Source organism: Lactuca serriola, chromosome 8, assembly GCF_051521515.1.
Source record: "Lactuca serriola cultivar US96UC23 chromosome 8, Lser_US96UC23_V15, whole genome shotgun sequence".
NCBI classification, from domain to species: domain Eukaryota; kingdom Viridiplantae; phylum Streptophyta; class Magnoliopsida; order Asterales; family Asteraceae; genus Lactuca; species Lactuca serriola.
The window spans coordinates 269,262,991-269,282,678 of NC_136415.1; positions in this window are offsets into that span (position 1 = coordinate 269,262,991).

Below are 19,688 nucleotides of genomic sequence, written 5' to 3' on the forward strand. Positions count from 1 at the left end.
TTACTCACATCCTATAGTAAGATATCGTGCATCCAAGCAAAGTGTAGATATCTAAACTCGTGAAAAATAGGTTATTATCTCTTTAAACTTTATAGGGGATTAAGTACCCTTACCCGGAGGAGAGATGATCGGTCTCTATTCGTAGTGGCTAGGATACTTGAATTTTTGCAAATTGAAAGTGTTATTTTGGGGTGGGCTTTAGTCGTGCTAATTCCCCTCCAATGCTTAGTTAGTAATATGGTCTCTTTAGGTAAAATTAAAAATAAAAGAATTTAGACAAAAATCTAAAGGAAAGAATGTGTACCTTGAATCCGTTAGAAGATGAAATATTTAACTCACATGAAATATGCCTTTAGGTGTATGACATTCCAGGATCTTCGCAAGATGTCTCCTTCTAGATAGACAAATGATATGCCCCCTTTCACTCTTTTGAATCAATAAGATATGGTCCTTCCCTTTTGGGTGCCAACTTGCTTGCATTAGGATCCTTGGTATTTTTTACTACTTTCCTAACGACCGACTCACCTACCTAGAATCTTACGAATTTGATGTTTTTGTTGTATGATTTGGCTATCCTTTGTTGATGAGTAGCAATACGGATCCTAGGAAGATCCCTGAGTTTATCAATAGTGTTGAGATATTAAGCAAGGATCTCATTCTAGTTCTCCTATTTTTGGAATCAGTATCTTGTAGTTAGGGTCACCACTTCAGGGTAGATCATGGTCTCTGTTCCAAACACCAAGGAATATGGATTTTCACCTGTGGTTGTTCTTGATGTAGTCCTATCCATCACAGGATGAAAGGAAGTTCATCAACCTATCTTCCTTTCTTTTCATCTAATCTTTTCTTCAAATTGTTGACTATGATCTTGTTGCTAGATTCCACTTGACCATTGGTTTGAGTATGAACATGATTAGAGTTTATCATTTTAATTACCCAACTGGTGTAAAAGTATCTAGTCCTTTTGCTTATGAATTGTGACCCGTTATCACATATGACTTCGGCCGGGATCCTAAATCTGGTAAGGATATTACGCTTAATGAAAGATACTACCTCCTTATCTCATACATGAACAAAGGCTTTCGCCTCTATCCATTTAGAGAAATAGTCTATCATTATTAGCACGATGACTTTTCTGTTGGGTTTTGAGCATTCTAACACTCCTATGGTAAACCTTGGATCTATGTTTTCTCTAAAATACATGAAAAATTTATTTCCAAGGTTTACAACCTAACTAGGATGTTATAGGGAACTTGTAATATAAAACTTTAAGTAGAATAACATACCTTTCTTTTGTGGTTGATTGCTTGGAGTTTTAGAGCCTAGCAGCAATAATGTGGATGCCTCAAGTGGTGTCACAAATCACCCAAAACAACTTGGAAATACTTGAGAGAATATGATGCTTGCTAGAATCGGCCAACCCTTGTTTCTCACACACACTAGTGCCAATTCTAGAACCAAGGACCTCTTTATATACTATGGAGGATTAAGTTTAAACCCTAATACCCATGACTCTTCATTTACCTAGGATCCATGGGTTAAAAGCTCCATGGACTTCTATATACTCTTAGCCCATCCTAAATAAATTTTAGCCAAATTCGTATATATGTAAGAGTCCATATTTAATTAGCCTATTTTGATCATTAAATTAATTCCAAAATTAATTCTTGATCAACACTAATATAATAATATGATTTCATATTAATATATTATAACTTATAATATATTAATAGATCATAAACATCATATTCTCAAAAGTATATCCATACAAATTGTTAGGTGAAGTGCAACCCAAATGGACCATGCCGGGTCGGGTCAAGTTCATACCAAATATAGTTACGGACTTAGACACCTTATCCAACAGTCTCCCACTTGGATAAGTTTGATAACTATAGTTGCAAGTATAACTTCAGGAACCAACCAACAATCGTAGATCTTTTAAAACTCTGTTGAACTATGAAGCGCCATTTTAGATAAATGATCATATAATCCTCTGTTCTCAAGATATCAGCCGGACAAATACATGGAACAATGTCATACTTATTGTCTAGCAGTTGTTCCTCAATCTCTGATTTGTTTAACATGGAACTAAATTGAACACATCAATTAGGTTATGACCGGGCCCAACACATATTTCAAAACCAAATCATCGAGGGGCCCAGATATCGCTTCTATTGCTAGAAGGAATAGATAAACTTCGACTCATATGCTTGTACTAACTACTAGTTGAATTATACATAAAAGTATAGCTGGTACAACTCCAAGGTCTCCGATGAAGTTCTTCAGCCATATCGCCTCCTTTTCCGCTTCACTCACTACTATGTACTATGATTCACTAGTATAATCAGCTAGTGTCACTTGCTTGGAACTTTTCCAAGTAATTGCCCCTCCATTTAGGATAAAGAGCCAGCCTGACTGAGAGCGGAAGTTATCCCTATGAGTGTGAAAGCTATCATCACTATACCCTGCTACTCTAAAGTCATCACTTCCACCGAGGGTAAGAACTCAGTCCTTAGTCCTCCGTAGGTACTTGAGAATATTCTTTACCGCAGTCCAGTAAGCCTTGCCAGGGTTTCCCTGATATCTACTGACCATGCTCAAAGGAAAGGCCACATCAGGACGAGTACAAGTCATAACTTACATGATCGAGCCAACAGCGGAAGCATATCGAAATCGACTCATCTCAGTTATCTCAGCCTATGTACTCGGACTCTAAGTCTTACTCAATCTGGCATTGTACTGGATTGGTAAGTCTCAATCTGGCATGTTGAACCTTTTCAACACCTTATCAAAGTACGTACTCTGACTAAATCCAATTAGACTTTTACTCCTGTCTCTCAGTATTCTTATCCCTAGGATATAGGCAGCTTCTCCAAGGTCCTTCATAGCGAAACACTTCCCAAGCAAGGACTTAACCTCCTGCAAAGTTGGGATGTCATTTCCTATGAGTAGTATGTCATCCACATACAGTACCAAAAAACTAACTATACTCCCAATAGCCCTAACATATACACAAGACTCATCTTCTCTCCTCAAAAGCCAAACTCTTTGACTTTCTCATCGAAGCAAAGATTCCATCTGCGAGATGCTTGTTTCAATCCATAAATATATTTCTCATGGTTACACACTCTATTAGGGTACTTTGCATCGACAAAACTCTCTGGCTGATTCATGTAAACATCCTCAACCAAATTTCCATTAAGGAAAGCAATTTTGACATCCATTTGCCGTATTTCATAATCATGAAATGCGGCTATGGCTAGCAGAACCCTAATAGACTTAATCTTCGATACTGGTGAGAAGGTCTCATCATAGTCAACTCTTGGAGTTTGAGTAAAACCCTTCGCTACCAGTCGTGCTTTGTAAGTGTGCACCTTCCCATCTATTTTGTTCCTCTTCTTGAAGATCCATTTGCACCCAACTGTCTTACTGATGGGTTTTAGGTAAAACAAATAAACTAGAAAAACAATTCCTAAGTTCACATGCAACCTACTTTGGATCTATGTTTTATCTATTAAACATACAACTTTGAATTGCAAAACAAGAACCCTAGAGGAGAGAGGATATAATCGAAATTTACAAACTAGGTTTTAGTAATTACATACCTTTCAATTGTTATAGTAAACAATTGATAATTCCCTTGATCTTGATCTTGATCTTCTTGGAAGCTTAGCACCACAAGTGTAATGCCTCTAATGGAATCACACCCAAACTAGCAAGAAGGAAAGTAGAGGAGAAAAGGGAGAGGGAGTATGCAAAATTTCGGCCCTTAGGGTTTCTTCAAAAGAAAAGAGTGACCAAAACATTAACCAGGAGGCTCCTTATATAGCTGAGGGATAGGGGAAACCCTAGTTATCCTTTGCTTAGGGCCTAAGCAAACCCAAGGGCCTTATCCAAGCCCCTATGGACGAAATTATTAGGGTTTCCCCTAAAGATTTTGTCTACCCTCTTCCAAGGGGTTTCTAGATCCTTCTACTCAACTATTAGATAATTGCAAACTAGTCCCTGCACTTTATAATTAATTCTTTTAACCCCAAAATTAATTCTAATTAATTTCTGGCTAACAATTAATTAAACATAATGATTTCTAATTAATATATTAATCTTTTAACATATTAATAAATTCATTTATATTAATTTATTAATATTATAATAAATTAATATCTCTCCTTTCATAATTTCCTTGTCTGGTTGCTAGGTTTGAGGGAAACCCAAAAGGACTGTGCTGCTATCAATTCAAGTACATACCAATTATAGTTATGGGCTTAGACACCTAATCCAACAGTCTCCCACTTGGATAAGTCTGTAACTATAATTGCTAGTATGCCTTCTAAATTTGACCAGCAAATTGTAGCTTCCAAAAAGTTGTTGACGAACTCTGACCCAGTCAGTTACGTGTCCTAAGATAAGTGATCATATAATCCTTCGTTCTGCTAGATATCTCTAGACAAAAGACATGGAATGCAATCAACCTCTTTGTCCAAAATCTATGTTTCCCGATTCCTGATTTGTGATGATGTAGGACTTCTAATTGAACACATCAATTTAGTCCTGGCTGGGCCCAGCACATAAGTCAACACCAAACCATCGAGAGGCCCACAGATATCGCTTTTCCGGTTAGGGCAAAAGGAACAAATAAACATTGACTCATATGCTTGTATCTTTTACTCATCAAACCATACATGATAATTCGTTTTATAACACCAAGTTACTGATGCGTTTTCGTATCACCAATGCATAGCCAACTTGCAAATCACAACTCATATATCTCTGTTTCAAGATTATAAGATATTATCGTCTCAGTATTACTCGTGATGAATTCCATGAAGTAATACTCTGAGCGAGGGTTTATCCAATAATCAAATCTCAATTTCTGAGTACTCATGAACGTTGCAGCAAATACATTGCCATGTCTATCCTTAGACAATCTACAATCCAGTTCATGACAGTCTTGATTCACTACTTACTTCCAAAAGTACGAGCGACTGTGGAGTTTGAATAATCTTATTATTCGGGAAGTAAAACATGCAAAAAATGAAACACAATAATAAACAATTGACAAAAGGTAGAACCCAAACTTATAAATAATACTTTATTATTTAATCACCAAAAGTCAATTACATTTACTTTGTTACAAGTTTCAGAAAACTAATCTAACTACTAAAACTAATATCATCTTTCAGTCCTATGCTCCGAGCATGCTGAATATGCTTAGCCCTACTCAGACCCTTTGTGAGAGGATCTGTTGGTTTATCTTCAGATGACACCCTCTTCACTATAAGATGGCCTTCTTCTACTCTATGTCTGATGAAATGGTACTTTCTGTCGATATGTCTGGTTTTACCATGATCTCTCGGTTCCTTTGTCAAGGCAACCGCTCCTTCATTATCGCATAACAGTTCCATAGGCTCTTGGATGGATGGAACAACTCTGAGATCCCCGATGAAGTTCCTCAACCAAGCTTCTTCTTTCGACGCTTCACTTGTTGCTATGTACTCTGATTCACAAGTAGAATCAGCCACCGTATCTTGCTTGGAACTCTTCCAAGTAACTGCTCCTCCATTTAATAAGAATACCCAACCTGACTGAGAACAGAAGTTATCTCTATCCGTCTGAAAGTTGGCATCACTGTAACCATCTACTCTCAAAGTATCATTGCCACCAAGTACAAGGACCCAGTCCTTCGTCCTTCGCAAATACTTGAGTATATTCTTTACGGCTATCCAATGTGCTCTACCTGGGTTTCCCTATTAGCGACTGACCATGCTCAAAGCAAATGCCACATCAGGGCGAGTACATGTCATAGCGTACATGATCGATCCGACAGCGGAAGCATAAGGTACAAGACTCATGTCATCTATTTCCTCATCTGTACTCGGGCATTGAGTCTTACTCAATTTAGTATTGCTCTGGATAGGTAGCTCTCCCTTCTTGGAATTTTCCATACTAAACCACTTTAGTACCTTATCCAAGTATGTGCTTTGACTAAGTCCAATTAGTCTCTTCTTTCTATCTCTCAATATTCTAATCCCAAGAATATAGGCGGCTTCTCCTAGGTCTTTCATGGCAAAACACTTTCCAACCTAATATTTAACTTCATTCAAGGTTGCAACGTCGTTACCAATGAGTAATATGTCATCGACATATAACACCAGAAAAGTTAGTATACTCCTACTAGCCTTGATATACACACAAAACTCATCTTCACTTCTAGAGAAACCAAACTCTTTGACTTTCTCATGGAAGCAAAGATTCCAGCTGCGAGATGCTTGTTTCAATCCATAGATGGATTTCTCAAGCTTGCACACTCTATTGGGAAACTTTGCATCAACAAAACCCTCTGGCTGACTCATGTAAACATCTTAAGCCAACTTCCCATTAAGGAAGGCAGTCTTGACATCCATCTGCCAGATTTCATAGTCATGAAAGGCAGCTATGGCGAGCAATATCCTAATAGATTTAACCTTAGCTACTGGCGAAAAGGTCGCATCATAGTCAACCCCTGGGGTTTGAGTGAAACCTTTTGCAACCAGTCGAGCCTTGAATGTATGCACATTCCCGTCCATGTCTATCTTCTTCGTAAAGATCCATTTGCACCCAACTGTCTTACGACCTGGTGCACTATCAACCAAATTCCAAACTTGGTTGTCATACATGGACTTAATCTCGCTGTCCATTGCCTCTTTCCACTTGGAAGCCTCTAGGCCTGCCATTGCTTCCTTATAAATGATTGGTTCATCTAAGTTTACCAATGTTCTGTCACTTATGAATGTGTCACCATCTGAAGTAATATGAAAACCATACAACTCAGGTGGCACACTCACCCTAGTGGATCTTCGAATAGGTAATGATTTATCAACTGGTTCAACAGGAACTGTTTCCTCTGGTTGAGTGCTAGTGTCATCTAAGGTTCCTTCATTGGTTGACTCTTGAATCTCTTCAAGGTCAATGGTACTCCCACTGTCCTCTTTGAATATGAGCTCTCTTTCTAGAAAGACTCTTCTTCGAGCTACAAAGACCACGTTTTCACTGGGCCTGTAGAACTAATATCCAAAAGACCGCTTTGGGTAACCAATGAAAGCACATTTCTCACTTCTAGCTGCTAGCTTGTCGTGAGTCTCTCGTCTTACGAAAGCTTCACAACCCCAGACTTTAATATGTGCTAACGAGGGAACTTTCCCTGTCCACATTTCGTGAGGTGTTTTGGCAACCTTCTTTGTAGGGACAAGATTGAGGATGTGGGCAGCTGTCTCTAAGGCATACCCCAGAAGTGAATAGGAAGCGAGGCACGAATCATCATAGAACGAACCATGTCTAACAAGGTTCGATTACACCTCTCAGCTACACCATTTAACTGTGGTGTCCTAGGAGGAGTCAATTGTGAGACTATCCCACATTCTTTCAGATAGTCGTTGAACTCGATGCTAAGATACTCTCCGCCTCTATCAGATCTAAGTATCTTGATCTTTCTGCCCAATTGATTTTCGACTTCATGTTTAAACTCTTTGAACTTTTCAAAGGTTTCTGACTTATGTTTGATCAAGTAGATGTAACCATATCTGCTATAATCGTCAGTGAAAGTCACATAGAATCGATTAGCATCCCTTGTGGTTGATCTGAAAGGCCCACACACATATGTGTGTATGAGATCCAATAGACCTTCACCTCTCTCACAAGACCCTGTGAATGGTGATTTTGTCATCTTTCCCAAAAGACAAGATTCACACATATCATCTGATTTTAGGTCAAATGATTCCAACACTCCATCCTTTTGGAGTTGGGCTATGCGTTTCTTGTTAATGTGTCCAAGACGACAATGCCACAAGCATGCCTTGTCTACACTATTAGACAAGTCAATATTAAGTACACTATTTCCTAAGCTATCAACACAAGTCACTGTTTCATACACACCATCACAAGGTAAAGCTTCAAACACAAAAACATCATTCTTATAAACAGAAATTGAACCATTCAAATCATTAAAAAAATATTTAAAACCTTGTCTGAACAATGCATGAAATGAAATAATGTTTCTCGTCATCTCAGACGAATAGCAACAATTTATTAAATCTAATCTAACATCATTACTGAGCAAAAGTTGATAAACTCCAATCTTGGTAACTGGTGAAGACTTTCTGTTCCCCATGATCAAGTTTATTCTCCAATGCTCTATCTCCTCACTTTCCCTTAGCCCCTGCAAATCAGAACAGATATGAAAACCACATCCTGTATCAAGGACCCATGAACGAGAAGATAATGAGTTATTAGCAGAAATAGTGTAAATACCTGCCGATGATGGCTTCACTTTGCCATCCTTGATATCTTGCAGATATTATGGGCAAGATCTCTTCCAATGCCCCTTTTGATTGCAGTAAAAGCAAATGGCCTCTTTTGGATCAGAAACATGGGGAGTGGAACCATTGGGCTTAGCCTTCGGGCCATTACTAGATGACACAACTTGAGCCTTGCTCTTCCAGTTTTGCTTGGGAGGACCTTTCCTCTTCTTCCCCTTCCCTATCCAATGGCCAAGACAGGGGCACTTGCAGGTTTGGAGGGTATACTTTTACCCTTCATCCCTGCCTCAGCTGTCTACAACAAGTTGTGCAATTGGGCCAATGTCTGCTCAGTGTTGTTCAAATGGTAAGTTAACATAAATTGACCATAACAATCAGGCAACGAGTTCAAGACCATGTCAATGGCCAATTCCTCATCGAAGTGAATGTTGAGCTTGACCAAACGCTCTATGTAGCGTTGCATTCTTTGCACATGAGATACAACCGATTCCCCCTCTTTCATCTTGAAAGCCATGAGTGACTTGACTACCACAAACTTTTCTTGACGAGCTCGCTTATGGTACTTTTCCATAAGGTCCTTGTTCATCTCAAAAGGCCAGTAGTCCTCATAGTACCTCCGCAATTCTGGGGACATAGTTGCAACCATGATGCATGCCACTTTGGTAGCATCATCATAGTGTTTCTTGTAGGCAGCATACTCTTCGGGAGTGGCTTTTGACTCATCAAGTTCTTTGAGCTCCTTTTCAAGGACATACTCTTTATCCTCGAATCTGAGCGCCATCTTGATGTTACGCATCTAATCATTATAGTTCGAGCCATCCATAACGACTTTGGAGAAGATGTTGAGTAAAGAGAAGTTGTGGCTGGAGGATGATGAAGCAGAAGTGTTTCCAGGAGTAGACATCTGAAAAGAAAGATAGTTATAGTTAGATTTCAAGACACCTCAATATAATAACCCAAAGATATCATATCAAGGTTAGGATCCAACTATGACGATTTATAACTTAGAAATGGGATGCCGAGATCCAGGTTCAAATCTCATAAAGGTAGGTGAATGACGATTCACCAATTCCACCATTAGACAAAATAAACGAAGTGAAATTCCTAATTCTTTTGAGATACATTAAAACTATTTAATGGCATGTTTTAATCTCGGATTATGCTCTACTATTTGTGACTGGGATACCGAGGATCACAAACTAGATGTGAATAACCATACAAATGTGCTTGGTAACCTTATTGTTTTATCACTAACTATTGATGTGCCGGTAAACCACACGCGCTCCATCAAAATGATAATTATAAGATACCCATTACTACTCTTTATTAGTGCCTTTTAGTGTGCCGGTTAACCACACACGCTCCACTAACGACCAATAAAGCATAATGTGCAATTTCATGGATTAGCACGCTTTTCACATTTTTCATAAAGTAACTAGAGTTGGGATTTTGAAAAATAATGTTCTAGTACTTTCTTTAATAGCATTATACTTTTAATGAGAACTAGTTATCCTATCAAATCCGTTCTGCTAACGACCCTCCACTAATCAAGGAAGCGGTGGGTGAGAGTGGACACCCATTCACCTACCATTTTATAGGCAGTTTCCTTATACCCCCCTAATAGACTAGCTTCGTGAATGAGGCATCCTAGCGATTTGACTGACCATATTCTTATACATATATAATATTTAACTTTTAATTATAATATATATAAGGTGTGTTTTAAAACATTTTAAAACTCCAAGGGTTTATATAAATTTTTCGAAATTTAAACTATTAAATTTTAAATTTAAATAAACCAATTAATTAGATTTCATACTTATATATTAATTAGCTTTTAATTAATTTATTAAATCTTGTAAGGATTATCCAATCAAATTAATCAATTAATTTAATCCTAATCCTTATCCCTCTAAATTTCGAAAATATAGGGATAGGATAATTTCCTTATTTTCCTCAATTATCCAATAAGGCAACTATTATCCAAAACAAAGAAACCCTAATCTTTATAGCATATTTCAAAATTTTCAAGGGAGGAGGCTAGGGTTTTCAAAACCCTAACCCTAATTTCGATTAGGGTTCTTTGGAGGCTAGGGTTTTCAAAAACCCTTTGATCCATAACCCTAAAAATCGAAAAAAAATGGCCTTTAGGGTTTAATAGCTATAAACCCTAATTTGCAATTCAACAATTATAACAATTCAATTTAAAACAAACAAATGCTCTGATACCACTAATGGGTTTTAGGTAAAACAAATAAACTAGAAAAACAATTCCTAAGTTCACATGCAACCTACTTTGGATCTATGTTTTATCTATTCAACATACAACTTTGAATTGCAAAACAAGAACCTTAGAGGAGAGAGGCTATAATCGAAATTTACAAACTAGGGTTTAGTAATTACATACCTTTCAATTGTTATAGTAAACAATTGATAATTCCCTTGATCTTGATCTTGATCTTCTTGGAAGCTTAGCACCACAAGTGTAATGCCTCTAATGGAATCACACCCAAACTAGCAAGAAGGAAAGTAGAGGAGAAAGGGGAGAGGGAGTATGAAAAATTTCGGCCCTTAGGTTTTCTTCAAAAGAAAAGAGTGACCAAAACATGAACCAGGATGCTCCTTATATAGCTGAGGGATCTAGGGTTTAGGGGAAACCCTAGTTATCCTTTGCTTAGGGCCTAAGCAAACCCAAAATCGTTATCCAAGCCCCTATGGACGAAATTATTAGGGTTTCCCCTAAAGATTTCGTCCACCCTCTTCCAAGGGGGTTCTAGAGCCTTCTACTCAACTATTAGATAATTGCAAACTAGTCCCTGCACTTTATAATTAATTCTTTTAACCCCAAAATTAATTCTAATTAATTTCTGGCTAACAATTAATTAAACATAATGATTTCTAATTAATATATTAATCTTTTAACATATTAATAAATTCATTTATATTAATTTATTAATCTTATAATAAATTAATATCTCTCCTTTCATAATTTTCTTGTCTGGTTGCTAGGTTTGAGGGCAACCCAAAAGGACTGTGTTGCTATCAATTCAAGTACATACCAATTATAGCTATGGGTTTAGACACCTAATCCAACAACGACCTGATACATTGTCAATCAAGTTCCAAACTTGATTGTCATACATGGACTGAATCTCGTTGTCCATAGCCTCCTTCCATTTAGCAGACTCGGGGCCTGCGATGGCTTCCCTGTAATCATTAGGTTCATCCGAATCTATTAGTGTACTATCACTGAAAAATGTATCTCCATCAGTAGTGATGTGATAACCATAATAAAAATCAGGTGTGTTCCTAACTCTAGTGGAACGCCTCAGAGGTACAGACTCATCTATCGGCTCAACAGGAGTTTCCTCCTCAGGTTGTTCACTAATGTTTGAGGCTCCTTCACCACTTGACTCTTGAAGCTCTTCAACATCAATTTGCCTCCCACTGTCTCCTTGGCTTATAGATTCTCTCTCATGAAAGACTCTTCTCCTTGCATATGTCTTGCTTCGAGGTTCGAGCTTATCGTGAGACTCGCGCTTCATAAAAGCCTCGCAAACCCAAATCTTGATGTGGTCTAGATTTGGAACTTTCCCAGTCGACATCTCATGAGGGGTTTTGGAAACCTTTTTGGTAAGGACTAGATTAAGGATATGGGCGGCAGTTTCTAAGGCATACCCCCAGAATGAGATTGGTAACGAAGCTCGACTCATCATGGAACAAACCATGTCCATCAAGGTTCGATTGCGCCTCTCAGCCACACCATTCAGTTGTGGTGTCCTAGGAGGTGTCAATTGTGAGATAATCCCACATTCCTTAAGATAGTCAAGGAACTCAATACTAAGATACTCTCCTCCCCGATCGGATCGGAGCATCTTGATGTTTCTGCTCAGTTGATTCTCCGCTTCCTGTTTAAACTCTTTGAACTTTTCAAAGGTTTCCGAATTATGCTTGATTAAGTAGATGTATCCATACCTACTGTAATCATCAATAAAAGTCGCATAGTAGCGATTAGCATCCCTTGTGGCGGTTTTGTAGGGTCCACACACATCTATGTGTATGAGGTCCAACAAACCTTCACCCCTCTCACAAAAACCAGTGAAAGGTGACTTTGTCATTTTTCCAAGTAAACAAGACTCGCAACTATCATCTGATTTTAGGTCAAATGATTCCAAAACTCCAGCCTTTTGGAGTTGGCTTATGCGCTTGTTGTTGACATGTCTAAGACAACAATGCCACAAGGATGCTTTATCCAAGGTAATTGAAGAATCAATATGAAATACATTATTTCCTAAGTTATCCACAATCAACACAGTTTCATATACACCATCACAAGGTAATGCTTTAAAATAAAACACATCATTATAAGAGAATCAATAACACCAATGTTATTATCAAATGAAAATGTGAATCCTTTCTTGTACAAACTATGAAAGAAAATAATATTTCTCGCCATTTGTAACGAGTAACAACATTTATTCAAATCTAAAGTTAACCCATTTTTAAGAAATAAAGAATAAACTCCAATCTTGGTCACATGTGATGCTTTCCTATTGCTCATTATTAAGTTTATCTTCCCGTGCTCCACTTCTTCACTACATCTTAGGCCCTGCAAATTAGTACAAATGTGAATACCACAACCTGTATCAAGCACCCAAAAGTTAGTATGCAATGTTTTTTTAGAAAATATAGTATAAATACTTGCATGGGTGGGTTTAACTTTCCCATCGTTTACATCCTACAAGTACTTACGACAGCTTCGCTTCTAGTGCCCCCTTTCGTGGCAGTAGAAGCATTGTGCTTCCTTTGGGTTTGAAGAAGGAGGAATGGGACCTTTCTTGGTCCTACTTGATGATGATCCATCAAGGGACTTTCCATTGGTACCCTTTGAAGGGGTTTTCCTCTTCTTCCCCTTTTCCCTGCCCAATTTCCAGAACAGGGGCTGTTGTAGGAGTAGGAGTAGAAGTAACAGCCAATTTACCTTTAAGTCCACTTTTAGTGGTCCGTAAAAGTCCTTGAACTTTTCTAAGTGTAACTTCCTCCTTGTTCATATGATAAGTCATACGAAACTGATCAAAACTTGGAGGTAAGGAATGGAGAATGATATTAATCGTCATGTCCTCAGGGAAGTCCACATCAAGCTTTAGCAATCGGTCCACAAACCTTTGCATTTTCTACAAGTGACCGGTGATGGGTTCACCAGCCTTCATTCTGGTTGTTATCATGGAGGAGATGATTTCATAACTCTCTTGAAACGCGCTCTGATGGTACCTTTCCATCAAATCCAGGTGCATCTCATAGGGGTATAAATCTTCATAGGATTTCTGGAGTTCGGGGGTCATAATAGCCAACATAATGTAGGACACTTTAGTAGCATCCTTCTCATGTGCAACATACTCTGCAATCTCCTCAGGAGTAGCAGTGGACTCATTGGTAACCTTAAGCTCCTTGTGAGGGACATATTCCTTGTCCTCATAGCAGGTAATCATTCTGATGTTCCTAATCCATTCATTGAAATTACAACCATCAAAAGTGAATTTCCCACACAAGTTCATGAGGGAAAAAGAGATTGTAGGGTTTGAGCCAGCAGCAGTGTTGGAAGACATCTGAAAGAAAGGAAAGACAAGTTTTAATTAGATAAAGAGTCCTTAATAAGTTACCCAAATGAAATATTAAGGCTAGGATCCTATAGACTATTTCATATCTTGGAAGAAGGATGTCGTAATCCAAGCTATAAAATATTTGAAGGTAGGTAAATGACGATTTACCAATTTCCACCATCATAAACAAAATAAATTATTAAGTTTTAATTGGATTTGAAACTCCTAGATCTTTTGAGATACATTGAACTTTCAATGGCATGTTTAAATCTCGATTGTGCCCTCTCAAGTTTGTGACTGGGATGCCGAGGATCACAAACAAGGTGTGTATAACCATGCAAATTGACTTGGTACCCTTAATTTTATCACCCAATTGATGTGCCAATTAACCACACGCGCTCCACCGATCTATGATAAAACTTAAGTCACCCTTTGCCACTCTTACTAGTCCTTGTTAGTGTGCCGGTTAACCACACACGCTCCACTAACGACTTGGTAAGGTACAAAGTGTTATTTCATGGGTTAGCGCCTATTTCACATTTTCCTAAAGTAACTAAGATTGGGAATTAATAAAGGTTTAGTTACTTTATAATTTCATTATACTTTTAATGAGGATTAAGGTCCTATCCTACCCGTTCATCTAACGACCCTCCACCAGTCAAGGAAGTGGTGGGTGAGAGTGGACACCCATTAAACTGTCATTTTATAGGCAGTAACCTTATACCCCCTTATAGACCGGCTTCTTGAATGAGGCCTAGTAATGGTAAGACTGACTTATTCTTATACATATTTGTATTAATTAAACTTTTAATATAATAGAAGTATAAGGGTTGAATTTTAAACTGTTAAAATTCTAAGGTTCAATTTGGAATTTAAAGTATTAATGTGTGAGACTTTACAAATTCCAAACTTGAGGGCACGTTTTTAAACTATTCAAGACTTTTCAACTTCATAACTTATGAGTTAATGGTTTATTAAAATGAGTGACTTTTCATTTTATGTAACCTATGCGTTTTAATATGGACTTTAAAAGAGTGACTTTTGGTAATCCATAACTCGAGGACAAATTATGGATTCCATTAAAACACATAATTGATCAAGAATTAATCATCAAACAATTCAACAAATTATTCCTATGATATAACAATAACTCATAAGAACATGAACATTTATATCAAAATTTCAAGAATCATATTAACACATATAAAACATGGAATTTTGATATTAGCCATTGTAAATGGATTAGCATAACCATTACACCATCGAAAACAAGTTTTAAAACACCAAAAGAGTTTAGGGTAATGTTTTTAGTCCATTTCCAACAACAAAACTCGAAAAACTGCATTCATGGGCTCCTACTCTTCGAGTACAAGAACCAACTCGATGAGTAGGTTGAATTATCACATGGACTCGTCGAGTCCCCCCATGGACTCGACGAGTTCATGCAGTAGATAGCATATTTTTGAGCTTTTTCAACAAGTTTGCATCAATTATCAAGAAAACAAGCCTAGGCTTTGATACCACTGTTGGGTTTTGAGCATTCTAACACTCATATGGTGTACATGTAACCCTAGAAACCTTGGATCTATGTTTTCTCTAAAATATATGCAAATTTGATTTCCAAGGTTGACAACCTAACTAGCATGTTATGAGGTACTTGTAATATAAAACTTTAAGTAGAATAGCATACCTTTCTTTTGTGGTTGATTGCTTGGAGTTTTAGAGCCTAGCACCAATAGTGTGGATGCCTCAAGTGGTATCACAAATCACCTAAAACAACTTCGAAATATTTTAGAGAATATGATGCTTGCTAGAATCGGCCCACCCTTGTTTCTCACACACACTAGTGTCAATTCTAGAACCAAGGACCTCTTTATATACTATGGAGGATTAGGGTTAAACCTTAATACCCATGACTCTTCATTTACCTAGGATCCATTGGTTAAAAGCTCCATGAACTATCCATGGACTTCCATATACTCTTAGCCCATCCTAAATAAATCTTAGCCCAATCCATATATATATATATATATATATATATATATATATATATATATATGTAAGATTTTATATTTAATTAGCCTCTTTTGATCATTAAATTAATTCAAAAATTAATTCTTGATCAACACTAATATAATAATATGATTTCATATTAATATATTTTAACTTATAATATATTAATAGGTCATAAACATCTTATTCTAAAAAGTATATCCATACAAATTGTTAGGTGAAGTGCAACCCAAATGGACCATGCTGGGTCGGGTCAAGTTCATACCAAATATAGTTACGGACTTAGACACATTATCAACATTTTCCACTAGGAGTATTTGGTAATTTTCCAACTACAAACATTCCCCATTTCATGAATGGATAAGAGATGATAGGGTGTAGAGGTTCTGCCGATTGATGAAAGATATTGTTATGTATTTGAAAAGCGTCACCTTTTTGTGTATTTAAGAAGGCATCCTTTTTAATTTGGAAAATAGTACCCCGTACTAAGTATCTTGGAGCATAAGGATTTTCCCCTAGTATGCTTGCCACACTCTCCTCCATGTATGTATTTTAGCACGTCTACAACTTCGTGATCTTCCAAACATCTTAGGTATGGACCTGCCATGGACTTTTTGTATAACTTCGCTTGCATCATTACAAAGTGTGAGACCCTCATATTGAATGCTTTATTGCTTCTTTCTTCTTTTGATGTCGTGCCATCTTGAAGGTATTCTATAATAGGTTTGATCCAGGATCTCGAAGGATCCTAATTATTTGGATAAAGATTATGTTCATTATCATCCTGGTGAACGGGTTGAGGATTATGATCCTGAATTGTTGCAATGTTGGTTGTCTGATCATGGTCGCAGATATCTTCTGATCTTTTGGTCGGATCCTCAATTGCTAGATTCATTACATGGATTATTGGAATCCTAGTCTCTGGTGGGATCGTAAGGGAACATCCTAGATTGGCCAATGCGTCTTCTTCAACATTATCTTCCCTTGATTGAATGCTTCAAATTCATCGACTAATTTTTGAGAATTTGAAGGTACGATGCTATCCTCACGCCTTTAACTATGTAGGATCCATTAAAGTTGTTAGTTAATAACAAAGAATTGATGTATACCAAAAGATCTTTGATCTGATGATCCTTGGCTAGTGCATTTCCATGATTAGTGCTTCCTATTCTGCTTCATTGTTGGTTGCATTAAACTCCCAACTAATGGCATGGGGTAGAATGCCCCCCAATAGCGATTTTAGTACGATTCCAAGGCTAGTTCCTCTTTAGTTGTATGCTCCGTCCGTGAAGATTGTCTAGCTTCCCATATTTTCTTCTACTATAAGTTGTCGAGTTTCCATTTCAACTTCAGCTGGTAGATCATCACTAAAGTTAGCCACAAAGTCTACTAGTGATTGCGACTTTATTGCGGATCACTACTCACACTTTATGTCAAATGTGTTGAGCTTCACCGACCATTTAGCCATCCTTCCTGACATCTCTAGTTTTCTCACAACATTCTTACTTAGATAATTAGTCCTTACATGTATGGTATTCATCTCTAAATAATTTCTTAATTTAATATAAGTTGTAACTAGTGGAAGTATTAGTTTTTCGAGATGAGAATACCTTGTCTCAACATCAAAGAGACTTTTACTTACGTAGTAAGTGCGATGTTGGTCCCTGTCAAGATCCTTGGCCAGGACTGCACTCACATCATTTTATGAAACTGAAAGGTATATGAGGAGTGGCTCTACATCTAATGGTTTTTACCAATAGGGGCGCTGAGTTTAAGTATTTTTTGAGATCTTGGAACGTGTTTTCATGCTCCTTGGTCCACTCGAATTTATTTTTTTCATTAGGATCTCATAGAAAGGTTTACACCTCCCTGAGGATCTTCAAAGGAACTTATTTTGAACTACTACTCTTCCGGCCAGCCTTTGGATGTCCTTGGTCATAGTTAGGGATCTCAGATCAATTATGGCTTCGATATGTTCGCGACTTGCTTTTATCCCCCCTCTTGGTGACCATATATCCAATAAACTTTCCTGCATTCATCCCAAAGTGGCATTCGGAGGGATTTCGCTTCATGTTGTGTTGGTATAATATATCAAAGGCTTCTTGAAGATCCATGAGGTGATCTTCAACTCTCTTAGACTTGACCACCATGTCATCAATGTAGAATTCCATGGTGTACCCAGGTTTTTCTATGAACATTTGATACACTAATCTTTGGTATGTCGCTACTGAATTTTTAGACTAAAAGGCATGTCAATATAGCAATATATACATGTAGGGGTTATAAAGGTAGTGTCCTCTTGATCGGACGGTTCCATTTGTATTTGCTGGAATCCTACTGAAGTGTCTATAAATGTCAGCAACTCATGTCCTGTCGTGGCATCTATCATCGAGTCTATGTGTGGTAAAGGTAAAGGATACTTAAGGAAGACGTTATTAGGATCCGTGTAATCCACACACTCTCTATTTTCCATTCTTCTTTTGGACCACCACTACATTTGCTAGTGGTTTCTATACAAGCTTCAGCTGTACAAGGTCCAATCGGTCACACTTATATAGTTGTTCCTGTTTCTGTGAGTTCCCATGTACTTTGTGTCTATAGCATCAGCATCTTGTTCTTTTTCCACCTCTTCGCTTAAGTTCGGTAGTTTAGGCTCGGTCAGGTATCGAATGTGGTTCAAGGTTTTCACACAGTTTGGCGTTTACGTGAGGTTCGATAGTTCAGTCATTCCGAGGTTATAGGAACGGTGATTAATCATATACCCTATTAATTACCTTGACATATGAAGGAGAGGATCCTGACTTTTCTAGGACCTTCGTAAAGTCATGCTATTTTTCCCAGGATCTTTCTTTTTTCCTTCCAAGGATCTCTTTGAGATATTCCTTTCTCAGAAGATAACTAATATCCTTTTTGAGGGCTATGAAATCCTCAGTGATATTATGACCGAAATCCTCATGATATGCACACCATTTGGATTTGTCTTTCCAGCTATTTGACTTCTTTCCTTTTCTTGGCCATCTCGCTTTGTCACCAAGATCATGCATGGCGAATATTAGACCTGAAATATCAACAGAGAAGCAATAATCAATAATTTTAGGAAACTCGTATTCCTCTCCTTCATCATCAAGGGAATTAACCTTGTGATTATCATGTTTAGAATATGGTTTTTTTACTTATAGGATCTTTGGGCTGAGGATGTAGTCTTCCTGTTAGGATTATCATAGGAACTCGGCGCAACGGCTCTTTTTGTATTTCTATTTCTTTTTCATCTTCCAATCCGATGAACCTTAGTGCTCGGCTTCTGACTTCATCCATACTTTTGCATGGAATCATCACAAGGTCTTCATAGAATGGAGAATCCTTCATCAAACCCATCTTAAAGGCCTCGACGGTAGTAACCATGTCGATGTTTGTTATATTTAGAGCTTCCCTACCAAACCTACTTACAAAGTCCCTTAAGGATTCTTTAGGATCCTGGACTAGCTGATAGAGATCGCTAGTGATCCGTTCAAATATTCTACTATAAGAAAATTGGTTAATGAAAAGATTAACTAGATGATAAAAAGAAGTAATAGAGTAGGGAGGAACATTAAGACGCCAATTCAAGGATGATCTTGTAAGAGTCGATCTAAAGCCTTTGCATAAACATGTTTGTTTTAAGTGTGGCAGAATTGGAATGATCTCCATTTTCTCCCTATATTGCCCGACATGTTCTTCAAGAGTCGTAATTCCATCGTAAAGCTCTATGCTAGTAGTTTGGAAGCGCTTTGGAACTTTGGGT